This window comes from Triticum aestivum, chromosome 7A (assembly GCF_018294505.1).
Source record: "Triticum aestivum cultivar Chinese Spring chromosome 7A, IWGSC CS RefSeq v2.1, whole genome shotgun sequence".
NCBI lineage: Eukaryota > Viridiplantae > Streptophyta > Magnoliopsida > Poales > Poaceae > Triticum > Triticum aestivum.
The window spans coordinates 229967685-229991448 of record NC_057812.1 but is presented as its reverse complement, the minus strand read 5'-3'; positions in this window follow the sequence as shown (position 1 = coordinate 229991448).

Below are 23764 nucleotides of genomic sequence, written 5' to 3'. Positions count from 1 at the left end.
TTCTGTCAAGTGGGGGCGAGTTGTCACATCCCTAGTCTGGTATGACCTAGGCTAGCTAGCCATTTGTGCATCATATTTAAATTTCATTTAAATTTGAAATGAGGATTGGTGGAACCCTCAGAATCATTTTTGAAAATGACCCAAATAAAAATTTCTCCAAAAGGGTCCAAGAAAATGCTCATGTTGCCCTCTGAAAATATTGGACAGAGATAAAAATCAAAACAATATTTTTAGGAGCTCATGGACATTTATTTTGGCCATTTGAATTAATTCGATAAATATTTGCATTGGAAATATATTTCTATATATATGAAATATGGTCCAAAAATTATGTCAATTATAAAAGAGCTCTAGAATAATACCATTAGCCCCTACAAATTGGCATAATAAAATTAAATGATTTAATATATTTATTAAATCAAAACAAATGTCAGAAAAATTAGAAAAACAGAAATAAAGAAGGAGGGGCTTACCTGGGCCTCCCCCCATGTGCGGCCCAGCTGGCCGGCCCAGCCGACTGGCTAGCGCCAGTCGTCCTCCACCTCCCGCCAGGAGGCCAGAGGCGTGTGGCCGGCGCGTGCGCACCGCCGTGCCGCCACGGCACCTGCCTGCCTGTCCTCCCCCTCGACGCCTGGACGTCCAGAACGTCGCCACGCAGCTGCCCCGCACCGCTCTCACTCTCCCTCGCCCTCCTCTTCCCCCTCTGCTCTCTCTCCCTCTCACCCGAGAACCACCGCCGCCGCCGACGGGCATCGCCGTAGCCACCGGCCTCCCCTCGCCTCCCTGAGACGCTTCCCAGCTCCGCCTCGACCCCCTCTACCTCCTCGTCAAGCCACGCACCTCCGGACGGCCTCCATCGCCGCTATCGCCCTCGTCTTCCTCCTCGGGCTCCGCCGTCCGCCGACGTCGATTCGCCGCCACCAGGTCTTCCCCGACCCCGCTGTGCTGCTCTGCGTGATCGCGGTGATCTCCGCCGCCGTTCCCCTCTCTTCTCCCTCCCGTTCCCGTGCCGTAGCGCCGCTCCCCACCACGGCCGAAGCCTTTCGCCGCCGTCCATGTCGCCGTCGCCGTCTCGGCCCGCCTCCGCCCAAACCAAGCCTCCCTCCGCGTTACTGGTGCCACGAGGGTGCCGCCGGGCCCCTCAGGTGGCCTCCCCGTGCCCCGCAGCCCGATCCCGCTCGCGCCCGAACTCCGGCCGCCGCCCCGAGCTTCGCTCCGGCGAGCTCCGGCCTCCCCCGCTGCTTCCACCTACCCTACCAGATGCGCGAGAGCCCGGGCTACGCCCCGGTGCTCTCAGACGCCGTCCCCGTGGCCTGTGGCGCGGACTCCGCCACGTCCAGAGGTCGCCGGCGACGAGCCCCCGTCGCCTGAGTCCTGCCAGGTGGGGCCGGCCTGTCAGGTGATTAGCTTAGTGCTAATCACCGTTAACTAACCCCCCCCCCCTGACGCTGACCAGTGGGCCCGACCCCCCCTAACCTTTTAATTAACCCTATTAACCCCAGTGTCACTGACGTGTGGGTCCCACACGTCAGGTTTGACCTGGACAGCCGCGTTGACCGCTGATGCAATGATGACGTCATGCTGACGCAATTATACATTTTCTGGAATTAAAATAATTCAGAAAATCCAGAAAATGATTTAATCTTCAAAAATTCATAGAAATTCAACCGTAGCTCAGATTGAAATAATTTATATATGAAAAATTATCAGGAAAATGCAATCTTTCCATCTGTACTAGTTTCATGCATGAAAAACCAACCTATACATGCTGAATATGGGAAAACACATTATGGCATATATAAGAGACCTAATTTAGAAATGCATTTGAACCTTTGGTTCAAATGGACTTCAAACCAATTGAACACTAGTTGCATTAGCTCAACAGCATCACATCTACATGCCATGTTCATGCATCATATTGTTGCATATGATTGTGTATTGATTGCCGGCACCGTTCCTTCTCGATAGGTCCTGCTCCGGAGACGTTCCAGAGTACCTGTCTGTGAAGCAGTGCCTCCCTTGTTGATTTACCAGGCAAGCAAACCCCCCTTGTTCATTTCGATAAAACCCTACTCTCTCGCTCCTGCTCTCAGTTATTGCATTAGGACAACAACGATTCATCTGCTACTTTGTGTTGCGGTAGTTGAACCCATTCCTCTGCATGACCTGTCTTTGCCACAGTAAATAGTTGAAACCCACTAGCATGTGTAGGAGTTGATTGAAGCCACTGATGTGTTCCTACCATGCTATGCCTGCTATTGCTTAGAGTTGTGTCAGGTCTGGTTCATTGGGAATGAATTGGAGTGTTACGATATGTTCTGATGCTGAGAGTGAAGTGTGTGAACACGATTTGGTAAAGGTAGCGGTGAGAGGCCATGTAGGAGTACATGGTGGGTTGTCTCACTGGAACCGTCCTTAAGCACTGAGTTCTGTGTATGTTGTCCAATGACTCGATACTGCCACACATTGGGTTCCAGTAACTCGACCCCTCTCGACTTATTAACCAACTTGGTCTCTGTCCAGGAGTCGCAACTAGTTTCTGGTGTTTGTAGGTAGTGCTATTTTTCTACCAAGTGGCACCCGGCAGGGTGGGCTTGGGACAGACTAGGCACACGTGGCCTGGTGTACCGAGTGGCACCCGGATGGTGGGCTCGGGAACCCTGTACACATCGTTTGGGGCCGTGAGCGACACCCCGGCCGGATCTCCTTGCGGATGGAACCCGAATAGGCGATAAACCTGGACTAGAGTCTTGTGTGGTTAGTCAGGTCGTGGCCGACACCCTCGCCAGGCTTCCGCTTGAAGGTTGCCGAGATACATGACGTGTACATGGCGGTAAGTGGCGAGAGCGTGTGTGAAGAAGTACACCCCTGCAGGGTTAACATGATCTATTCGAATAGCCGAGTCCGCGGTTATGGACTTCTTGGATGCTTACATGGTACATAGACAACTTGAAGTGGATACTATAAAATGCTCAAGACAAGTGTGAGTGCTATGGATGGCCTTCTCGTAGGGAGACGGGGATGAATCCATAGTAGTGTATTGTGTGGTGATTAGTGGACTCGTGTACGTTGTTTCACCTCTAGAGTTTCTGGTAGTCGTAGAACAGGATAGCCACAGAGTCAAAGCTGGCTTGCTGCAACTAAACCCCACATTACCTCTCGATACAGATGCATGTATGATAGGATCTGATGTAAGTCTTGCTGAGTACCTTTGTACTCATGTTGCTTTATTTATGTTTTTGCAGCGGAGACTTCGGTCTTACTAGTGTTCTCATGGACTTCGACTAGTAGCTAGTACCTCAGCTACGATCTTGATCGGATGTTGTAGATAGTCAGGCTCTTCCGCCTTTTCATTTGTAGATGTCTGTACCCAGACATGTAATGCTTACGCTTGTTGCTTGTATGCTCTGTATGACGGGTCTTGTGACCCCTGTTTGCAATAAATGCTATGATGGCTCTTCTGAGCCTTTATCTATATAATTGTTGAGTTATACTGTGATGCCATGTTGTACAGCACATACTTGCATGTTATGCGTACGTGTAATGTGTAGTGCTATGTGTGGGATCTGACTATCTAGTTGTTTATCTTTAGTAGCCTCTCTTACCGGGAAATGTCTCCTAGTGTTACCGCTGAGCCATGGTAGCTTGCTACTGCTCTGGAACACTTAGGCTGGCCGGCATGTGTCCTTCTTCGTTCCTGTGTCTGTCCCTTCGGGGAAATGTCACGCTTTGAGTACCGGAGTCCTGTTAGCCCGCTACAGCCCGGTTTACCGGAGTCCTGCTAGCCCAGTGCTACAGCCCGGACCCACTTGCTGATGACCGACACGTTCGAAGCTGGGTCATGGATGCCTGTCCCTGTAGGTCTATGCCACTTTGGGTTTACGACTAGTCATGTCATCCCGGGCTCCTTATCATATGGATGCTAGCGACACTAACATATACGTGAGCCAAAAGGCGCAAACGGTCCCGGGAAAAGGTAAGACGACACCCGTGGGAATACCGTGCGTGAGGCCGCAAGGTGATATGAGGTGTTACCGGCTAGATCGATGTGACATCGAGTCGGGGTCCTGACACATAATCCATCAAATCTTACCCAAAACTTGAAAACTTCACAACACAAAACTTAAAGTAGAAAATCTCGTGAGCTCCGTTTGCGAAAGAAAACAAAAGACCACTTCAAGGTACTGTAATGAACTCATTCCTTATTTATATTGGTGTTAAACCTACTGTATTACAACTTCTCTATGGTTTATAAACTATTTTACTAGCCATAGATTCATCAAAATAAGCAAACAACACACGAAAAACAGAATCTGTCAAAAACAGAACAGTCTGTAGTAATCTGTAGCTAGCGCAAGATATGGAACCCCAAATATTATAAAATAAATTGATGGACGTGAGGAATTTATCTATTAATCATCTTAAAAAAGAATTAACTAAATATCCCAAATAAAAATGGCAGCAGTTCTCGTGAGCGCTAAAGTTTCTGTTTTTTACAGCAAGATTAACAAGACTTTCCCCAAGTCTTCCCAACGGTTCTACTTGGCACAAACACTAATTAAACACAAAAACACAACCAAAAAAGAGGCTAGATAAATTATTTATTACTAAACAGGATCAAAAAGCAAGGAATAAAAATAAAATTGGGTTGCCTCCCAACAAGCGCTATCGTTTAACGCCCCTAGCTAGGCATAAAAAGCAAGGATAGATCTAGGTATTGCCATCTTTGGTAGGCAATTCTTCTATGAGGCATCTACCATCCTTAGGAATTTTTTTATTTTTTATTGATTATCAAACTTTTAGGCACAAGATCAAAAAAATCATTGGCAGCAAATGGTTCCTTAATGATAGCAAAAAGATTAGGGTGAACACTTATAGATTTGAGATTCGCAGTTTCTTTGCTAGAGGATTCACCTTTATTTTTTGGAACATACATATGCTTGGCAATTTTAGTCTGAGGACTTGGAGTATTCTTTACGGAAGAAAAAGCGGTTCCCAAGTTGGTAATGATACCCTCAAGTTTATCGATTCTAATGGAATCATGATTTATTCTTTCATTAACTATAGGTTCCTTCTCTTTAATATTTTTCAAAATTACTCCTACTTTAGATCCATACTGGGTAATTTGGTTGTGGATCTTTTTATCGAAATTTTCAATTAACTCAACGGTAGCAACTTTATTTTCAATAATCTCAAGTTTTTGCATTACATGCTCCAAAGCTAACATAGTTCCATTAACCAAAAGAGGTGGTGAGCCAAACAAATCTATCATAGCATTGTAAGAATCAAAAGTATGGCTACCCAAGAAATTCCCTCCGGTAATGGTATCAAGGATATATCTGTGCCAAGGAGTAACGCCAACATAAAAGTCGTGAAGAAGAATGGAAGTAGATTGCTTCCTGGTAGATCTATTATGAGCATTGCAAATTCTATACCAAGCGTCTTTTAGATTTTCTCCCTCCCTTTGCTTAAAATTTAGAACTTCATTCCCGGGAGACAACGGAGAAGATAGAGGACTCGCCATAACAACAAGCAAATGGGGAACGTGCAAAAAGAAGCAAATACAGAAAGAGAGGGAGGATAGAGAGAGGGCGAATAAAACGGCAAGGGTGAAGTGGGGGAGAGGAAAACGAGAGGCAAATGGCAAATAATGTAATGCGGGAGATAAGGGTTTGTGATGGGTACTTGGTATGTTTGAATTTTGCGTAGACCTCCCCGGCAACGGCGCCAGAAATCCTTCTTGCGACCTCTTGAGCACTTGCGTTGGTTTTCCCTTGAAGAGGAAAGGGTGGTGCAGCAAAGTAGCGTCAGTATTTCCATCAGTTTTTGAGAACCAAGGTATCAATCCAGTAGGAGGCTACATGCGAGTCCCTCGCACCTACACAAAACAAATAAATCATCGCAACCAACGCGATAAGGGGTTGTCAATCCCTACACGGTCACTTACGGGAGTGAGATCTGATAGATATGATAAGATAATATTTTTGGTATTTTGATGATAAATATGCAAAGTAAAATAAAAGCAATGAAAATAACTAAGTATTGGAAGATTAATATGATGAAGATAGACCCGGGGGCCATAGTTTTCACTAGTGGCTTCTCTCAAGAGCATAGGTGTTTTATGGTGGGTGAACAAATTACTGTTGAGCAATTGACAGAATTGAGCATAGTTATGAGAATATCTAGGTATGATCATGTATATAGGCATCACGTCCAAGACAAGTAGACCGACTCCTGCCTGCATCTACTACTATTACTTCACACATCGACCGCTATCCAGCATGCATCTAGAGTATTAAGTTCAAGAGAACAGAGTAACGCTTTAAGCAAGATGACATGATGTAGAGGGATAAACTCATGCAATATGATGAAAACCCCATCTTGTTATCCTCGATGGCAACAATACAATACGTGCCTTGCTGCCCCTACTGTCACTGGGAAAGGACACCGCAAGATTGAACCCAAAGCTAAGCACTTCTCCCATTGCAAGAAAGATCAATCTAGTAGGCCAAACCAAACTGATCATTTGAAGAGACTTGCAAAGATAACCAATCATACATAAAAGAATTCAGAGAAGATTCAAATATTGTTCATAGATAAACTTGATCAGAAACCCACAATTCATCGGTCTCAACAAACACACCGCAAAAGAAGATTACATCGAATAGATATCCACAAGAGAGGGGGAGAACTTTGTATTGAGATCCAAAAAGAGAGAAGAAGGCATCTAGCTAATAACTATGGACCCGTAGGTCTGAGGTAAACTACTCACACTTCATCGGAGAGGCTATGGTGTTGATGTAGAAGCCCTCCGTGATCGATGCCCCCTCTGGCGGAGCTCCGGAACAGGCCCCAAGATGGGATCTCGTGGATACAGAAAGTTACAGTGGTGGAATTAGGGTTTTGGCTCCGTATCTGATCGTTTGGGGGTACGTAGGTATATATAGGAGGAAGAAGTACGTCGGTGGAGCAACAGGGGGCCCACAAGGGTGGAGGGCGTGCCTGGGGGGGTAGGCATGCCCCCTACCTCGTGGCCTCCCTGTTGGTTGCTTGACATAGGGTCCAAGTCTCCTGGATCTTGTTCGTTCCAAAAATCATGTTCCCAAAGGTTTCATTCCGTTTGGACTCCGTTTGATATTCCTTTTCTTCGAAACCCTAAAATAGGCAAAAAACAACAATTATGGGCTGGGCCTCCAGTTAGTAGGTTAGTCCCAAAAATAATATAAAAGTGTATAATAAAGCCCAATAATGTCCAAAACAGTAGATAATATAGCATGGAGCAATCAAAAATTATAGATACGTTGGAGACGTTCATACTCTTAAATATGCTTATCTTGATGAAAAGAAAATATGTCATGTTATTATTAGTGCTAACCTTTCCGAGAAGGAGGAAGAGAAATTATTGAAAACTCTGAAGAAGCACCATGCTGCTATTGGATATACTCTTGATGATCTTAATGGCATTAGTCCCACTCTATGTCAACACAAAATAAATTTGGAGGAAGATGCCAAACCAGTTATTGATCATCAACGACGGCTGAATCCTAAGATGAAAGAAGTGGTAAGAAAATAAATACTAAAGCTCCTTGAGGCTGGTATAATTTATCCCGTTGCTGATAGTAAGTGGGTAAGTCCTGTTCATTGTGTCCCCAAGAAGGGAGGTATTACTGTTGTTCCTAATGATAAAGATGAATTGATTCCGCAAAGAATTATTATAGGTTATAGGATGGTAATTTATTTCTGTAAATTAAATAAGTCTACTAAAAATATCATTACCCTTTGCCTTTTATTGATCAAATGCTAGAAAGATCATCCAAACATACACATTTTTGCTTTCTAGATGGTTACTCTGGCTTCTCTCAAATACCTGTGTCAGCTGATGATCAATCAAAGACCACTTTTACTTGCTCTTTCGGTACTTTTGCTTATAGACGTATGCCTTTTGGTTTATGTAATGCACCTTCTACCTTTCAAAGATGCATGATGGCTATATTCTCTGACTTTTGTGAAAAGACATGTGAGGTTTTCATGGACGATTTCTCCATTTATGGATCCTCTTTTGATGATTGCTTGCGCAACCTTGATCGAGTTTTGCAGAGATGTGAAGAAACTAATCTTGTTCTGAATTGGGAGAAATGTCACTTTATGGTTAATGAAGGTATTATCTTGGGGCATAAAATTTCTGAAAGAGGTATTGAAGTTGATAAAGCTAAAGTTGATGCTATTGAAAAGATGCCATGTCCCAAGGATATTAAAGGTACTAGCACAAATGCCCATGCGTTGCAACGGGAGAAAATTTAGGTTGTTCTGATGATAGACACGATATGCCGATTGAGAGTGACCATGCACAGAACTGACTAGAGGAGGGAACTTTAATGGATCATATCTTATGCATCTGGGAGACTTCGGACCTTCGCATGGGGCTCTTGCAAGCAAGAAATTCAGGTTTCGCAAGCATGAACGCTTGACTGCCCATGAGATAACAAGATGACAAACATGACAATTCGATCAAAAAGGCCATATATACTTGATCGCAAGCACATGTGCTAGGTATGATTAGCATGTATGTGAGGTTGCATGCATGTGTGTCACGGGCCCTTCTGAAGCTCAACGTTGGCTGGTGGGCAACACCCGTCGCTGGGATCAAGTCGCCATGTTCTGTGGTTGCCGCCATGCAGGTCGCTCCTCTATTGCATTATGTGGTCGACCTATGGCCAGTGCCGGTCGAATTTCCGAGCCGTGTGCATTCAATTGTTGTTCGTAATCTGTATGTTTATGTTTATAAGAATCAATCTATTCAATCTACGGAGAGGCTGACCTGTCCAACAGGTCACATGCTCTGGCATCATCTAAAGTTTAGCAGCTCACAAATCTCTCCATCCAATCGTTTTACCAAGAGGCTGAATCGACTCACCATCCTGCCCAGTTGAACATGTCCGTCAGTGGCATGATGTAAAGAGGCTACATGGCACTGGCATGCATATAAGTAGGCTGAACCTTCCATTGTGTGCACAAAGTTTGTATAGCCCAGTTGGTTGTAGCGGTAAGGAAAGATCGTGAGATTGCTGGTTCGACTCCTTGCTCTAGTAATAAATTTTGCCTAATTTTTTACTGGGCCTGCTTCATTGGCGGTAAGGCCTCTGCCTACTTTTTTATTGGGCCTGCTTCATTGGTAGATAAGGCCCGAGTGGGATGTCTGCACACGGACAATTTCTTTAGACGTCAACTATTTTTCCTGCGGGTAATTAGTACCACCTCGATTGTGTATTTTTAATACATGTTACATAGGATCAGATGCGGGACGAAACTAAGAATATCACCTTGCTTTATTAGTAGGTATAGATAAGAAGCTTCCTCGGTCACGCCGGTTTTTATAGGAGGTTCATTAAGGACTTCTCAAAAATTTCTCGGCCTCTGACTAATCTATTGCAAAAAGATATTCCTTTTGTCTTTGATGATGATTGTGTAGAAACATTTGAAATCCTTAAGAAAGCATTGATTTCTGCACCTATTGTCTAGCCACCTGATTGGAATTTACCCTTTGAAATTTTGTGTGGTGCTAGTGATTATACTGTAGGTGTTGTTCTAGGGCAAAGAGTTGATAAGAAATTAAATGTTATTCAATATGCTAGTAAAACTCTAGACAATGCCCAGAGAAATTATGCTACCACTAAAAAGGAATTCTTAGCAGTTGTATTTGCTTGTGATAAGTTTAGACCTTATATTGTTGATTCTAAAGTGACTATTCTCACTGATCATGCTGCTATTAAATACCTTATGGAAAAGAAAGATGCTAAACTAAGACTTATTAGATGGGTTCTCTTGCTACAAGAATTTGATTTGCATATTATTGATAGAAAGGGAGCCGAGAACCCCGTTGCAGATAACTTGTCTAGGTTAGAGAATGTTCTTGATGACCCACTACCTATTGATGATAGCTTTCCTGATGAACAATTAAATGTCATAAATGCTTCTTGTACTGCTCCATGGTATGCTGATTATGCTAATTAGATTGTTGCTAAATTTATACCACCTAGTTTCACATACCAGCAAAAGAAAAAGTTCTTCTATGATCTGAGACATTACTTTTGGGATGACCCACATATTTATAAAGAAGGAGTAGATGGTGTTATTAGATGTTGTGTACCTGAGCATGAACAGGAACAAATCCTACGCAAATGTCACTCCGAGGCTTATGGAGGACATCATGCTGGAGGCAGAACTGCACATAAGGTATTGCAATCCGGTTTTTATTGGCCTACTCTCTTCAAGGATGCCCGTAAGTTTGTCTTGTCTTGTGATGAATGTCAAAGAATTGGTAATATAAGTAGACGTCAAGAAATGCCTATGAATTATTCACTTGTTATCGAACCATTTGATGTTTGGGGCTTTGATTATATGGGACCCTTTCATTCCTCTAACGTGTATACACATATTTTAGTTGCTGTTGATTATGTTACTAAGTGGGTAGAAGCTATTCCAACTAGTAGTGCTGATCATAACACCTCTATTAAGATGCTTAAAGAACTTATTTTCCCAAGGTTTGGAGTCCCTAGATATTTAATGACTGATGGTGGTTCACATTTTATTCATGGTGCCTTTTGTAAAATTCTTGCTAAGTACGACGTTAATCATAGAATTGCATCTCCTTATCACCCACAGTCTAGTGGTCAAGTAGAATTGAGTAACAGAGATCTCAAATTAATTTTGCAAAAGACTGTTAATAGATCTAGAAAGAATTGGTCCAAGAAATTTGATGATGCATTATGGGCCTATAGAACTGCATATAAAAATCCTATGGGTATGTCTCCGTATAAAATGGTTTATGGTAAAGCATGTCACTTACCTCTTGAACTAGAACACAAGGCATATTGGGCCATTAAAGAGCTCAATTATGATTTCAAACTTGCCGATGAGAAGAGGTTATTTGACATTAGCTCACTTGATGAATGGAGAACCCAACCTTATGAAAATGCCAAGCTGTTTAAAGAAAAAGTTAAAAGATGGCATGATAAAAGGATACAAAAGCGTGAGTTCAATGTAGGTGATTATGTATTGTTATACAACTCTCATTTAAGATTTTTTGCAGGCAAACTCCTCTCTAAATGGGAAGGTCCTTACGTTATCGAGGAGGTCTATCGTTCCGGTGCCATAAAAATCAACAACTTCGAAGGCACAAATCCGAGGGTGGTGAACGGTCAAAGAATCAAACACTATATCTCAGGTAATCCCATAAATGTTGAAACTAATATTATTGAAACCGTAACCCCGGAGGAATACATAAGGGACACTTTCCGGAATGTTTCAGACTCTGAAAAGGAATAGGTACGTGGTACGGCAAGTAAACTGACTCCAACACAGTTCTAATGGCAATATTTCTTCGTTTTGGAATGTTTAATAAAATAGGAAAATAAGAAGCAGACCGTAAAGGACACGAGGCCCCCACGAGGGTGGGAGGCGCGCCCTACCCCCTGGGCGTGCCCCTGCCTCGTGGGCACCTTGTGTGCTCTCCAGACTCCGTTTTCTTGCACGATACTTCTTTTGGTCGGTAAAAATTCATTATATAATCTCCCGAAGGTTTTGATCACCGTATCACGCAAAAATCTCTTGTCTTTGTTTTGAGCTGTTTCTGCCGCAGATTAGAGCAAGATGTCTTCTCAAGAGTCAGTCAGGGAGAGTCGGGTGTCTCATCCGACACCAGGTCCAGGGGCAAACAGCGATGCCTATCACTTCGGGTCCTCAACAGAGGAAGAGATGGAAGCTGACTTGAAAAGGATAGATGCCATGGAGGAGGATCAAGAAGTCACTTCTCGTTTCCGGGCAGGATTCACGATGGAACCACAAAGCTCAACTATTCCAAACTCGGTCATCCCTTCCAATGTTAGATTTCTTTCTTATGAAAATATGAAAAGGAGTGTTACTTGTTCTCCCGCAGCTATGCAACATCCTTGGGTGAAAGGAGCTTTAGCCGTCACTGGCAAGCTCCATAAGGAAATAATGAACCTCAAGCAGCAAGTCAATAAGCTCGAGGAAGAGAATCGTATCCTGAGGGGCATCATCGCCAAGAATATCACATCACCACCCCCGAATAAGGAGACATAATCACACGGGTATGGGCACTGCCCTTGGCAACTGCCAAGCTTGGGGGAGTGCCTCGGTATCGTATCACCATCACTTTTATCTTTACCGTTTTTCTTAGTTCGATCCTTTTGGTAATATCTTGATCTAGTAGAATAAAATTTTAGTATGATCTAGTTGTGAGTTTTGCTTTATGATCCCTTTATGTAATCGAGTCCGTGAGCTATATATAATAAAGATTAGTGTTGAGTCAAGGGCTTGATTATTTTTCTATGATATTGAGGGAATAAAATAAAAAGAGAAAGAATAAAAAGAAACAAAGAGATCATATGGATCTTATGGAAAGTAATGAGCTCACATATAAAGAGTATGATGAATAAAAGTTGTTGAGAGTTGACAAACATAGTTTTGGTCTTCGTTACAATTAATAAGAAGTAATAAAGAAAGAGAGGTTCACATATAAATATACTATCTTGGACATCTTTTATGATTGTGAGCACTCATTAAAGTATGACATGCTAAGAGTTGATGTTGGACAAGGAAGACAACATAATGGGTTATGTTTTCTTATATCTGAGATAAATTATATTGTCATGGATCATCCAACATGTTGAGCTTGCCTTTCCCTCTCATGCTAGCCAATTTCCTTGCACCAAGTAGAGATACCACTTGTGCTTCCAAATATCCCTAAACCCAGCCATGAGAGTCCACCATATCTACCTATGGATTGAGTAAGATCCTTCAAGTAAGTTGTCATCGGTGCAAGCAATAAAAATTGCTCTCTAAATATGTATGACTTATTAGTGTGGGAGAAAATAAGCTTTATATGATCTTGTGATATGGAAGAAATAAATGCGATGGACTGCATAATAAAGGTCCATATCACAAGTTGCAATATAAAGTGACATTCTTTTGCATTAAGATTTTGTGCATCCAACCATAAAAGTGCATGACAACCTCTGCTTCCCTCTGCGAAGGGCCTATCTTTTACTTTTATCTTCTACCTTACATAAGAGTCATGGTGATCTTCACCTTTCCTTTTTACATTTTATCCTTTGGCAAGCACAATGTGTTGGAAAGATCCTGGTATATATAGCTAATTGGATGTGAGTCTTCCTGAACTATTATTGTTGACATTACCCTTGAGGTAAAACGTTGGGAGGCAAAACCATAAGCCCCTATCTTTCTCTGTGTCCGATTAAAACTTCATACCCATAAATATTATGTGAGTGTTAGCAATTGTGAAAGACTAAAAGATGGTTGAGTATGTGGACTTGCTGAAAAGCTCTTATATTGACTCTTTCCTATGTTATGATAAATTGCAATTGCCTCAATGACTGAGATTAGAGTTTGTTGGTTCTCAATGAAGTTTATGATTCATACTTGAAATTGTGATTGAATTGTTACTTTAGCATAAGAGATCATATGACAATATATATACATATGTTGCTGTTCTAAGAATGATCATGATGCCCTCATGTCCATATTTTGTTTTTATCGACACCTCTATCTCTAAACACGTGGACATATTTTTTGATTTCGGCTTTTGCTTCAGGACAAGCGAGGTCTAAGCTTGGGGGAGTTGATACGTCCATTTTGCATCATGCTTTTTTTATTGATATTCATTGCATTATGGGCTGTTATTACACATTATGTCACAATACTTATGCCTATTCTCTCTTATTTTACAAGGTTTACATGAAGAGGGAGAATGCCGACAGCTGGGATTCATGGCTGGAAAAGGAGCAAATATTAGAGACCTATTCTGCATAGCTCCAAAAGTCCTGAAACTTCACAGGAGCATGTTTCAGAATATATAAAAAATATTGAGCGCAAGAAGTATCAAAGGGGGGCCACCCATCAGTCGCGAGGGTGGGGGCGCGCCCCCTGCCTCGTGGGCTCCCTGGTGGCCCTCTGATGCCCATCTTCTGCTATATGGAGTCTTTCATGGAGGAAAAAATCATAAGCAAGCTTTCGGGACGAGACTCCACCGCCACGAGGCGGAACCTTGGCAGAACCAATCTAGGGCTCTAGTGGAGCTGTTCTGCCGGGGAAACTTCCCTCTGGGAGGGGGAATTCATCACCATCGTCATCACCAACGATCCTCTCAACGGGAGGGGGTCAACCTCCATCAACATCTTCACCAGCACCATCTCATCTCAAACCCTAGTTCATCTCTTGTATCCAATCTTCGTATCCAAACCTCAGATTGGTACCTGTGGGTTGCTACTAGTGTTGATTACTCCTTGTAGTTGATGCTAGTTGGTTTACTTGGTGGAAGATCATATGTTCAGATCCATTATGCATATTAATACCCCTCTGATTATGAACATTAATATGCTTTGTGAGTAGTTGTTAGAGTAAATAACCATGGGTAGCCTAGCCGGCTCCCCCTGGCCCTTCTGAAAAAATTACGAGCCGATTCGGCCCTCAAGAATCCAAGACATAGGGCCGCCCTCCCCTTGCCGGCTGTCTCCAGGCTGGCTATCGGAAGGCGACCCGACTTCAGCCCTCATGAAGAAAAACCGCGGGAGGGCCGGCTCCGAGAAGCCGTCCGCGAGAAGGCCGACTCCAAGAAGCCGGCTCTCATAAAGCGGTCAAGATCATACCCTCGAAGTCTGCATCCACATAACGGCGATGTGACGGGGCGTGGCTACAGTGAAGCCTGCCACCCCCGAATCCCGGAGCACGCCTGGCATAGTGCGCCGTATGGGTGGCCATGACCCGTTCGGCGCAGCACTATTGCCACGTTGACCCTGATGTCATCCACGACGGGCTACCAGTACGGCCCACGGGCGGTGGGCCCCTTCAGGCAGAGAGACACCCGAAGGCGGCCAGACCTCCCCCGGTTGGCCCAAGATAGAGTCGGCTCCCCGCAGCCGGCTTGCCACCTCCCTCGAAGAAGACGCCCCATTAAGGAGACAAGACGCGGTGGGGCTATAGTGATAGCCCACCGGGCGGCGGCACTGTAGCCACGCCCACTTCGAGGAAGCCCTCGCCACCAAGATTGAGCAACAGTAACCAGCCGCCGACAAGGCCCTGACAGTGGGGCCTGCCTGTCGACCAAGGAGCCGGCAGCCGGCGGGCCCCAGCAGCCGGCGCAGAAGCCAGAGAGCGTAGACACAGACGGTTGGGCCCCGTGCCCAGCTGGATTACCATTGTACCCCGGGGGGTAGGCCTATATAAACCCCCCGGGGCATCCATGCAAAGGGGGATCAATCCCTGCTAGTCTCAGACACAACATAGGGAGGAGAAGAGAGCAAGCCCTTCTTCCTCCTCTCGCCAAACAGCTCAAGGAGCACCGTGTAGCTACTTGTTCATCTAGTGACCATGCGGAGATCCCGGAGAGCAGCAGTAGGGGTGTTATCTCCACGGAGAGCCCCGAAGCTGGGTAAGATTCGCCGGCGTGCATGTCTTCGCCTCATCCCGTTTCCAGGCACCGGTGATGTCTTACTAGCTCCCACAATGATAAGCCACCCGTTGGCATATGTCGCACCTACCACCCGACATTTGGCGCCCACCATGGGGCCAGGTGCACCGCCGTCCGGAGACCTGTTCTGGACGGGAACCCTCTTCCTCCCCCGCGAGCGTAGCCAGCCCGGCACGCCCGATGGCGCTTGCCACGACGCGCTACAAGGCGTCACCAACATCTGTGCGGCGAGCAGCCTCGTCAATCTCCTTGACAAGACTCTCATCTCTGACGAGCTCGCCTCCGATGCGGGCACCGACCACCTTGTCAACCTCCTTGGCTAGCTCCACGTCTCCGGCGAGCCTGCCGTGGACTTGGAGTCGGTTGGCTCCACCGATCCGATGCCTGTCGACTCCGACACAACCTCACTCGACACGTTCCCCACCAACATCGCGATCTACAACGACCCGCTTCCCCGGGCCGATGGCTGTGACGCTGTCACCACCGAGGTGATGGTCATTGGCCACGGCGGCGCTTCTGACGAGAGCGCCCACAACGCCCCGCACGCGGCGGTCCACGACTTGTCCATCCCCCTCCCAGCCGATGCCGATGCTGAAGCACTGGAAGCTCGCCGCCTTGCCCTCCTCGCGGAGGGCCGGAAGTTGGTTTCCATGAGACGCCTCGCCGAGGCCCACCGACGCGAGGCCGACCGCGCCGCCTTTGGCACGCCACCCCCAGGCGGGCCTAGCCAGGCCGGCGTTGTCAGACAGCGCGGCGCTGTCGTCGCCGATACGCTAGGAGTCGACCGCCCAGTCTACGCTACTCCACTCGAGAACCTGCGCGCCGCCCAGGCGGCCGTAGACGAGCTAGATGGACTAGGGGCCGAAGAACTCCCCCACATGACCCGACGCATCCAGCAGCTGATCGATGCAGCCGCGCAGCGGCACGAAGCCGACGCCCGCGCGGAAAGCCCTCCCCCGCGCCGAGATCATGGCGCGACGTCCCGGATGCCGACTACGGGTAAAACCCGTGCGCGGTGCGAGAAAGAACCGGCTGCCAGCCGAAGCCGAACCCGAATCTCCATCGAGCGAGACGCAGAAGGCCACCCCCGGGCCATGGAGTGGCGGGGCAACCCGCCTCCGCCCCGGCCCCGTGGAGAGAGATATCCCACCCTGCCGCTTGTTGCGCATCCGACTCTCAGCAGCCGGCTAGGTCGCCGCAAAGGAGTCGGCGAGAATGACGACCGCCATCGGATCGACCGCCTGGCGCGATCGCTGGCGCTAGAAGAAGAAGACGATGTCGGCCCGCCTTGCTTCGGCCCCCGCATCCGCGACGAGCCTTTACCCAAAGGGTTCTCGCTCCCAAGAGACATGCCCAAGTACAACGGCTCCGTGAAGCCAGAAGATTGGTTGATCGACTACTCCATGGCGGTTAGCATAGCCAACGGCAACAGGCGCGTTGCCATGAAGTACGTGCCCCTCATGCTGCAGGGCATGGCGCGGACCTGGCTCAACAGCCTCAAGCCATACAGCATCAACAGCTGGCTAGACTTCACAAAAGCCTTCGTCCGCAACTTCACCAGCACCTACAAGCGGGCTCCCAAGCCCAGACAGCTCTCCTTGTGCATACAAGGCCCCGCCGAGTCCACTCGCGACTACCTCACGCGTTGGGCCGAGCTCCGCAACTCTTGCGAAGGGGTGCACGAGGTGCAAGCCATAGAATACTTCACTGCCGGGTGCCGAGAAGGCACCCTCCTCAAGCACAAGCTCCTCTGCGACGAGCCGACTACCCTCGACGAGCTACTGATCATAGCGGACAAGTACGCCACCGCCGACTCCTCGATGAAGACCGAGCTCCGGGTAGACGCGTCCGGAAAGGTACTCAACCCGGCGCCCAAGACACCGGCTGGGGACTCCGGCCGACGCCCACACCAGAATGAACACAAGCGCAAGGGCCCGGTGCCGCCCTCCACCAGTCGGCAGGTGGCCACGGTCGAAGACGAGTAGCCCGAAGCACGGCCCGCACCCAAGAAGCAGAGGGGCGGCAAGCCGGCTTGGCAGCCGGCCTTCTCCTACGAGCAGACTCTCGACGCCCCGTGCAAGTTCCACAGCGGCGCGAAGCCGTCCAACCACACGACCCGGAAGTGCCACTGGCTCACCCGAATCTTTAAAGGCGAAGGGCTCACACCGCCTCTGCCTGCCGGTCCGCCGCCTCCGGCTCCGCAGCCGCCGGCCGCTCGGCCCGCAGTCGGAGCCATGCACGATGAGTTCCCCAATGAGCATGCCACCTATATCATCTTTACAAGTCAGCCCGAAGACCGGCGCAGCAAACACCGAGAGCACCAAGAAGTCATCATGGTTGCTGCCAACCCCGCCGAGCACATGCATTAGTCAGAAAAACCTATCAGCTGGACCCGGACCGACCACCCAGAGGTGATGCCATCTCCCGGCTCTTGTGCATTGGTTTTGGATGCCACCCTTGCAACGGATAGACGCACTGCCCGATTCTCCTGCGTGCTGATAGACAGCGGGAGCAGCATCAACATCCTGTACCGTGACACCATGGAGAATCTGAATGTCAAGACGAAACAACTCATGCCTACTCGGACTGTGTTCCATGGCATCGTACCTGGCCTATCCTGCGCCCCCATTGGCAAGATCAAGATTGATGTACTTTTTGGGGACAAGGAGCATTTCCGCCGGGAAGCGATCTGGTTTGAAGTGGTGGACCTGGAGAGCCCTTACCATGCATTGCTTAGCCGACCTGCCTTGGCCAAGTTCATGGCAGTTCCCCACTATGCATACCACAAGATGAAGATACCAAGCACCAAAGGCGTCATCACCATAGCCGACGATTACAAGAAGTCCTCTGAGTGCGCAGCAGCCAGCAGCCGGCTGGCCGAGTCCCTTGTGATTGCCGAAGAAAAGAAGATGTTGGACCGAGTCGTGGCCATGGCCGGCAAGCAGTCGGCCTTGTCCCCCGATCCCAGGGAGCATGATGCTCAAGGATCTTTCCAGCCGGCCAAGGAGACGAAGAAGATACCTCTTGACCCCGAGCACCCAGAGAGGTTTTCCGCCATCAGGGCAAACCTAAACAGCAAATAGGAAGGCGAGCTCGCCGATTTCCTCCATGAGAATCGGGACATCTTTGCATGGTCCCCCAAGGACATGCCGGGCGTTCCGAAGGAATTCGCCGAGCACAAACTACACGTCCGAGAAGACGCAAAGCCAGTCAAACAACCCCTCCGCCGACTGTCGGAGGAGAAACGCAGGATTGTGGGAGAGGAGATAGCCCGGCTTCTGGCAGTCGGCTTCATTATGGAAGTTTTCTTTCCAGAGTGGCTCGCCAACCCGGTCCTCGTGCTAAAGAAGAACAACAAGTGGCACATGTGTATAGACTACATGAGCCTCAACAAGGCCTGCCCCAAAGATCCCTTTGCCCTACCAAGGATTGACCAAGTGATAGACTCCACGGCCGGATGTGAGCTGTTGAGTTTCTTGACTCAGGGTATCACTAGATAAAGTTAGATCCGGCAGACCGCCTGAAGACCGCCTTCGTCAGACCATTCGGAGCCTTCTGCTACCTGACTATGACATTCGGCTTGAGAAATGCCGGTGCCACTTTTCAACGTTGCATGCAGAAGTGCCTCCTCAAGCAACTCGGCAGAAATGCCCACGTCTACGTAGACGACATTGTGGTGAAGACGAAGAAGCGTGGCACCTTGCTGGAAGACCTCAAGGAAACATTTGAGAACCTACGCCGGTTCCAAATCAAGCTTAACCCCGAGAAATGCGTGTTCGGAGTGCCAGCCGGCCAGCTCCTAGGCTTCCTGGTCTCCGAATGCGGCATCGAATGCAACCTAGTAAAGATCAAGGCCATTGAGAGAATGGCGATTCCCACCAAACTTCGAGACGTCCAGAAGTTTACCGGATGCTTGGCCTCCCTGAACCGCTTCATCAGCCGGCTCGGAGAGAAAGCTCTTCCCCTCTACCGCCTCATGAAGAAGACCAACCACTTCGAGTGGAATGACCAAGCCGATCAAGCTTTTCACGAGCTGAAGAAGATGCTGGCCACGCCGCCTGTCCTGGCGGCGCCGACTGAGAAAGAGCCCATGCTCCTCTACATTGCCGCAACCAGCCGGGTGGTCAGCACCGTCATCGTAGTCCAACGCCCAGAAGAAGGCCGAGCCCAGCCGGTCCAGAGGCCGGTGTACTATTTGAGCGAGGTGCTGTCTACCTCGAAGCAGAACTACCCGCACTACCAGAAGATGTGCTACGGCGTGTACTTCGCCGCCAAGAAGCTGAAGCCCTACTTCCAAGAGCATCCCATCACGGTTGTATGCACCGCCCCGCTGGCCGAGATCATAGGCAGCCGGGATGCATCCGGCCGGGTGGCGAAATGGGCCATCGAGCTGGCCCCCTATACGATCTTCTACCAGCCTCGCACCGCCATCAAGTCCCAAGCATTGGCCGACTTCCTCGTCGACTGGGCCGAGACCCAGTACCTACCGCCGGCTCCCGACTCCACTCATTGGCGCATGCACTTCGATGGGTCCAAGATGCGCACCGGCTTGGGAGCCGGCGTCATCCTCACCTCTCCCAAAGGCGACAAGCTCAGATACACGCTGCAAATTCACTTTGCCGCCTCCAACAACGTGGCCGAGTACGAGGCGCTCATACACGGGCTCCGGCTTGCCAAAGAACTCGGCATTCGCCGGATCCTATGTTATGGCGACTCGGACTTGGTGGTCCAGCAATCATCCGGCGACTGGGATGCCAAGGACGCAAATATGGCAAGCTACCGCTTCCTCGTTCAGCAGATCAGTGGGTATTTTGAAGGATGCGAGTTCCTCCATGTACCACGAGCCGACAACGAGCCAGCTGATGCCCTGGCTCGAATAGGCTCCACTCGGCAAGCAATACCAACCGGTGTCTCTCTACAACGCCTCCTCAAGCCGTCTATCAAGCCGTCTCCAGAGTCCGATTCCATCTTCGTGCCGCCTGACCCCGACGCAGCCGGCTCGAAGAACCAAGCAGGTGACCTGGGGACTTCGATAGTCGGCCAGGGGTATCAGCAGGCGGCTCGGGGACTTCCGTAGTTACGCCCGACCCGGGGACTGCCTCACCCGGCTCGGGGACTGCGGTAGTCGGCCCGGAGACTACACCAACACAACAGGCGGCGGCCGACTCCAGCATTTCACCGCCCAGCCCGCCCGCCCTGGTCGCAGTAGCCGTTTTGGCAATAGAAGAAGTCGCAGCTCCGTCATGGGCTCAATCCATCCTCAAGTTCCTAATAAACCAAGATCTGTCGGCTGACGAAGTAGAGGCAAGACAAGTCCAACACCGAGCCGGAGCATACACAATCGTCAACAGAGAACTCATCAAGCGCAGTGTCACTGGAGTCCTCCAGCGATGCGTCTAGCAAGAGAAGGGCATTGCAATCCTTAGAGACATCCACCAAGGAGAACGCGGCCACCATGCGGCCTCAAGATCACTCGTCGCCAAAGCCTTCCGCCATGGTTTCTTTTGGCCGACTGCTTTGGATGACGCCAAGGAGTTAGTTAAACATTGCAAAGGGTGCCAACTCTTCAGCTCCAAGCAACACATGCCGGCTTCAGCACTCAAGACCATTCCCCTCACTTGGCCCTTCGCCGTTTGGGGACTGGACATGGTGGGCCCATTCAAGACGGCGCGCGGCGGCATGACACATCTGCTTGTCGCCGTGGACAAATTCACCAAATGGATTGAGGCAAAGCCGATCAAGAAGCTGAATGGGCCGACTGCCGTGACATTTATCGCAGATATAACAACTCGGTACGGCGTGCCACACAGCATCATCACCGACAATGGCACGAATTTCGCCAAGGGAGCCTTGGCACGTTTCTGCGTGACGCAAGGCATCCGGTTGGACCTAGCATCCGTCGCCCACCCGCAGTCAAACGGCCAGGTCGAGCGAGCCAACGGCCTCATCCTTTCCGGCATCAAGCCCCGACTGATCGTACCACTGGAGCGTTCAGCCGGCTGTTGGCTCGATGAGCTGCCGGCTGTCCTCTGGAGTCTGCGCACTACACCAAACAAGTCAACTAGATTCACTCCTTTCTTCCTCGTATATGGTGCCGAGGCGGTCATCCCAACTGACACCGAGTTCGACTCGCCTCGGGTAACCATGTACACAGAAGCCAAGGCCAAGGAAGCACGAGAAGACGGTGTCGACCTGCTGGAAGAAGGCCGGCTGTTAGCCCTCAGCCGGTCCGCCATCTATCAGCAGGGCCTGCGCCGCTACCACAGCCGGAAGGTCAAGCCGAGATCCTTCCAAGAGGGCGATCTTGTGCTCCGGCTGATCCAGCGAACAGCCGGCCAGCACAAGCTCTCGGCCCCTTGGGAGGGCCCCTTAGTCATCAGCAGAGCCTTAGGCAACGACTCCTACTACCTGATCGACGCGCAGAAGCCGAAGGCACGAAAGAGAGATGACTCCGGCAAGGAGTCGGAACGACCATGGAACGCCAACCTCCTCCGAAGGTTTTACAGTTGAAATACAGTATGTATCACGCTAACTTTTGTACCAAGTACGAGACAATAGGCCCCCCGAGGAGAGCTCGGGGACTGCCATCTTTTGTCTATGAATGAAAAGTATCATGCTTATGGTCTTGTCATTGCATTCACTTTTTTCCGTCCAGCACCGGGTTCGACTAGTCGGCCCGGGGACTGGCCGCCTGGAGTTATATTAGAAGTCCTACCCGCAGTCAGACAAGTAGTGTGCCGGCTCCCAAGCCTTCTCTTGCCAAAAGTGGCAGTTCGAAGAACCGGCTGTCCGGCTGGCAAGAGTTAAGGGCAGGAACGGGTGCCCACACGAAAAACGGCTAGGGACTAACGGACTAATATAACAAAAGCCGGTTTTCTCCCACCGCCGACCGGCTACTAGAGTAGCCGGCCGGCCGGCTTCAATTCACCTCGCTCCAATCTAAGAAAGCTCGAGTACTTGCCTTCCCAGAAGGGGAAGGCGGCAAAGGAAACAGCCTAAGGATAAAAAGCATACATGAATGGAAACCAAACACGCAATAATATTTACATAAAAGACCTTCAAAAGGCCAGCATTCAACATAGTTCGAATACACCCCAAGTGGGTGGAACTGCGCAATTTTAATAAAGTTGTTCAAAAGGCAACAAGCAAGAAAAAACAAGGACGGTAGACTAAGCCAAGGGAGCGACTGGCGAGCCGGGCAGGTCGGTGGAGACGGCAGTGCCGGCTGGAGGAGTGGCCGGCTGGCGAACCTCGGCATGATCACCGCCTCCTGCAGAGGGCGCACTAGCACGCGCCTTGTTGCCGGAGGCACGATCAGGCTGAGGTTGGCTGCCTGCTTCACCAGTCGGCTCAACGTCTTCGCCGTCCTCTCCTCCGTCGTCTTCGCCTTCATCACTGGAGGCGATCTCCTCTGCCGAGTCTTCACCCGCTGCCGGGTCCAGCCTGAACCACTCCTCCAGCTGGGCAACACTGTCGTCATTGATCTCAGGAGCGAATACGCTGATGTCAGTACACTCGGCGATCGTCGAAGCGCGCTGAGCAATAGCCGATCGCACCTCCTCCAACTCTTCGTCGGCCTCCAGCCGCCAGGTGCGCAGCTGGTCCAGGTTCAGCCCCGGATACCAGGCTCGGACGAACTCCAGCACCCGCCCAGCTCCAAGCCGGGCTGTCGATGCCTTCCAGGCCTCGAAGCGGCCAACCGCCACCTCCAGCCAGTCAGCAGTCCGACTCGGGGTGCGGGGAATCGTCTCGCTTGGCCAGAGGGCAGCCAACACCTGCGCCCCGGCACACTGGAGGCGGCGGAGCATACGGTGAGCCGGCTGCAGCCGGGCTTGGACTGCCAAGAGCTGCTCCTCAAGCGTTCGGCTCGCGTCCGGCGTGATTTCAGCCCCTGCCTGCCGGCGTACCTCGCGATGGGCCTCGATGGATTGGGTGGCGAAGACGGAGTAGCCGGGAAAGTAGTCTGCACAGAGAACAAAAAGTAGCACAAGTCAGAACACAAATCAGGGATCAAAGGGCAAGCAGGGAGTGAAGAAGGCGGCTTACCGTCGATCAGATCCTCGATACGGCTGAAGCCCTCGCTTAGTGCCTGCTTCGCTTCAGCCCAACCCGCCGCTTCAGTCTCAAACTCGGCCCTCAGGGCGTCCTCGTTGTCCTGCGCCTTCTTCAGGGCCGCCTTGTGGCTCTCCTCCTGGTCGGCCAACTCCTTGACCAGGCGGTCACGCTCCAGGACCAAGGCGCTGTACTCGGCTTCCT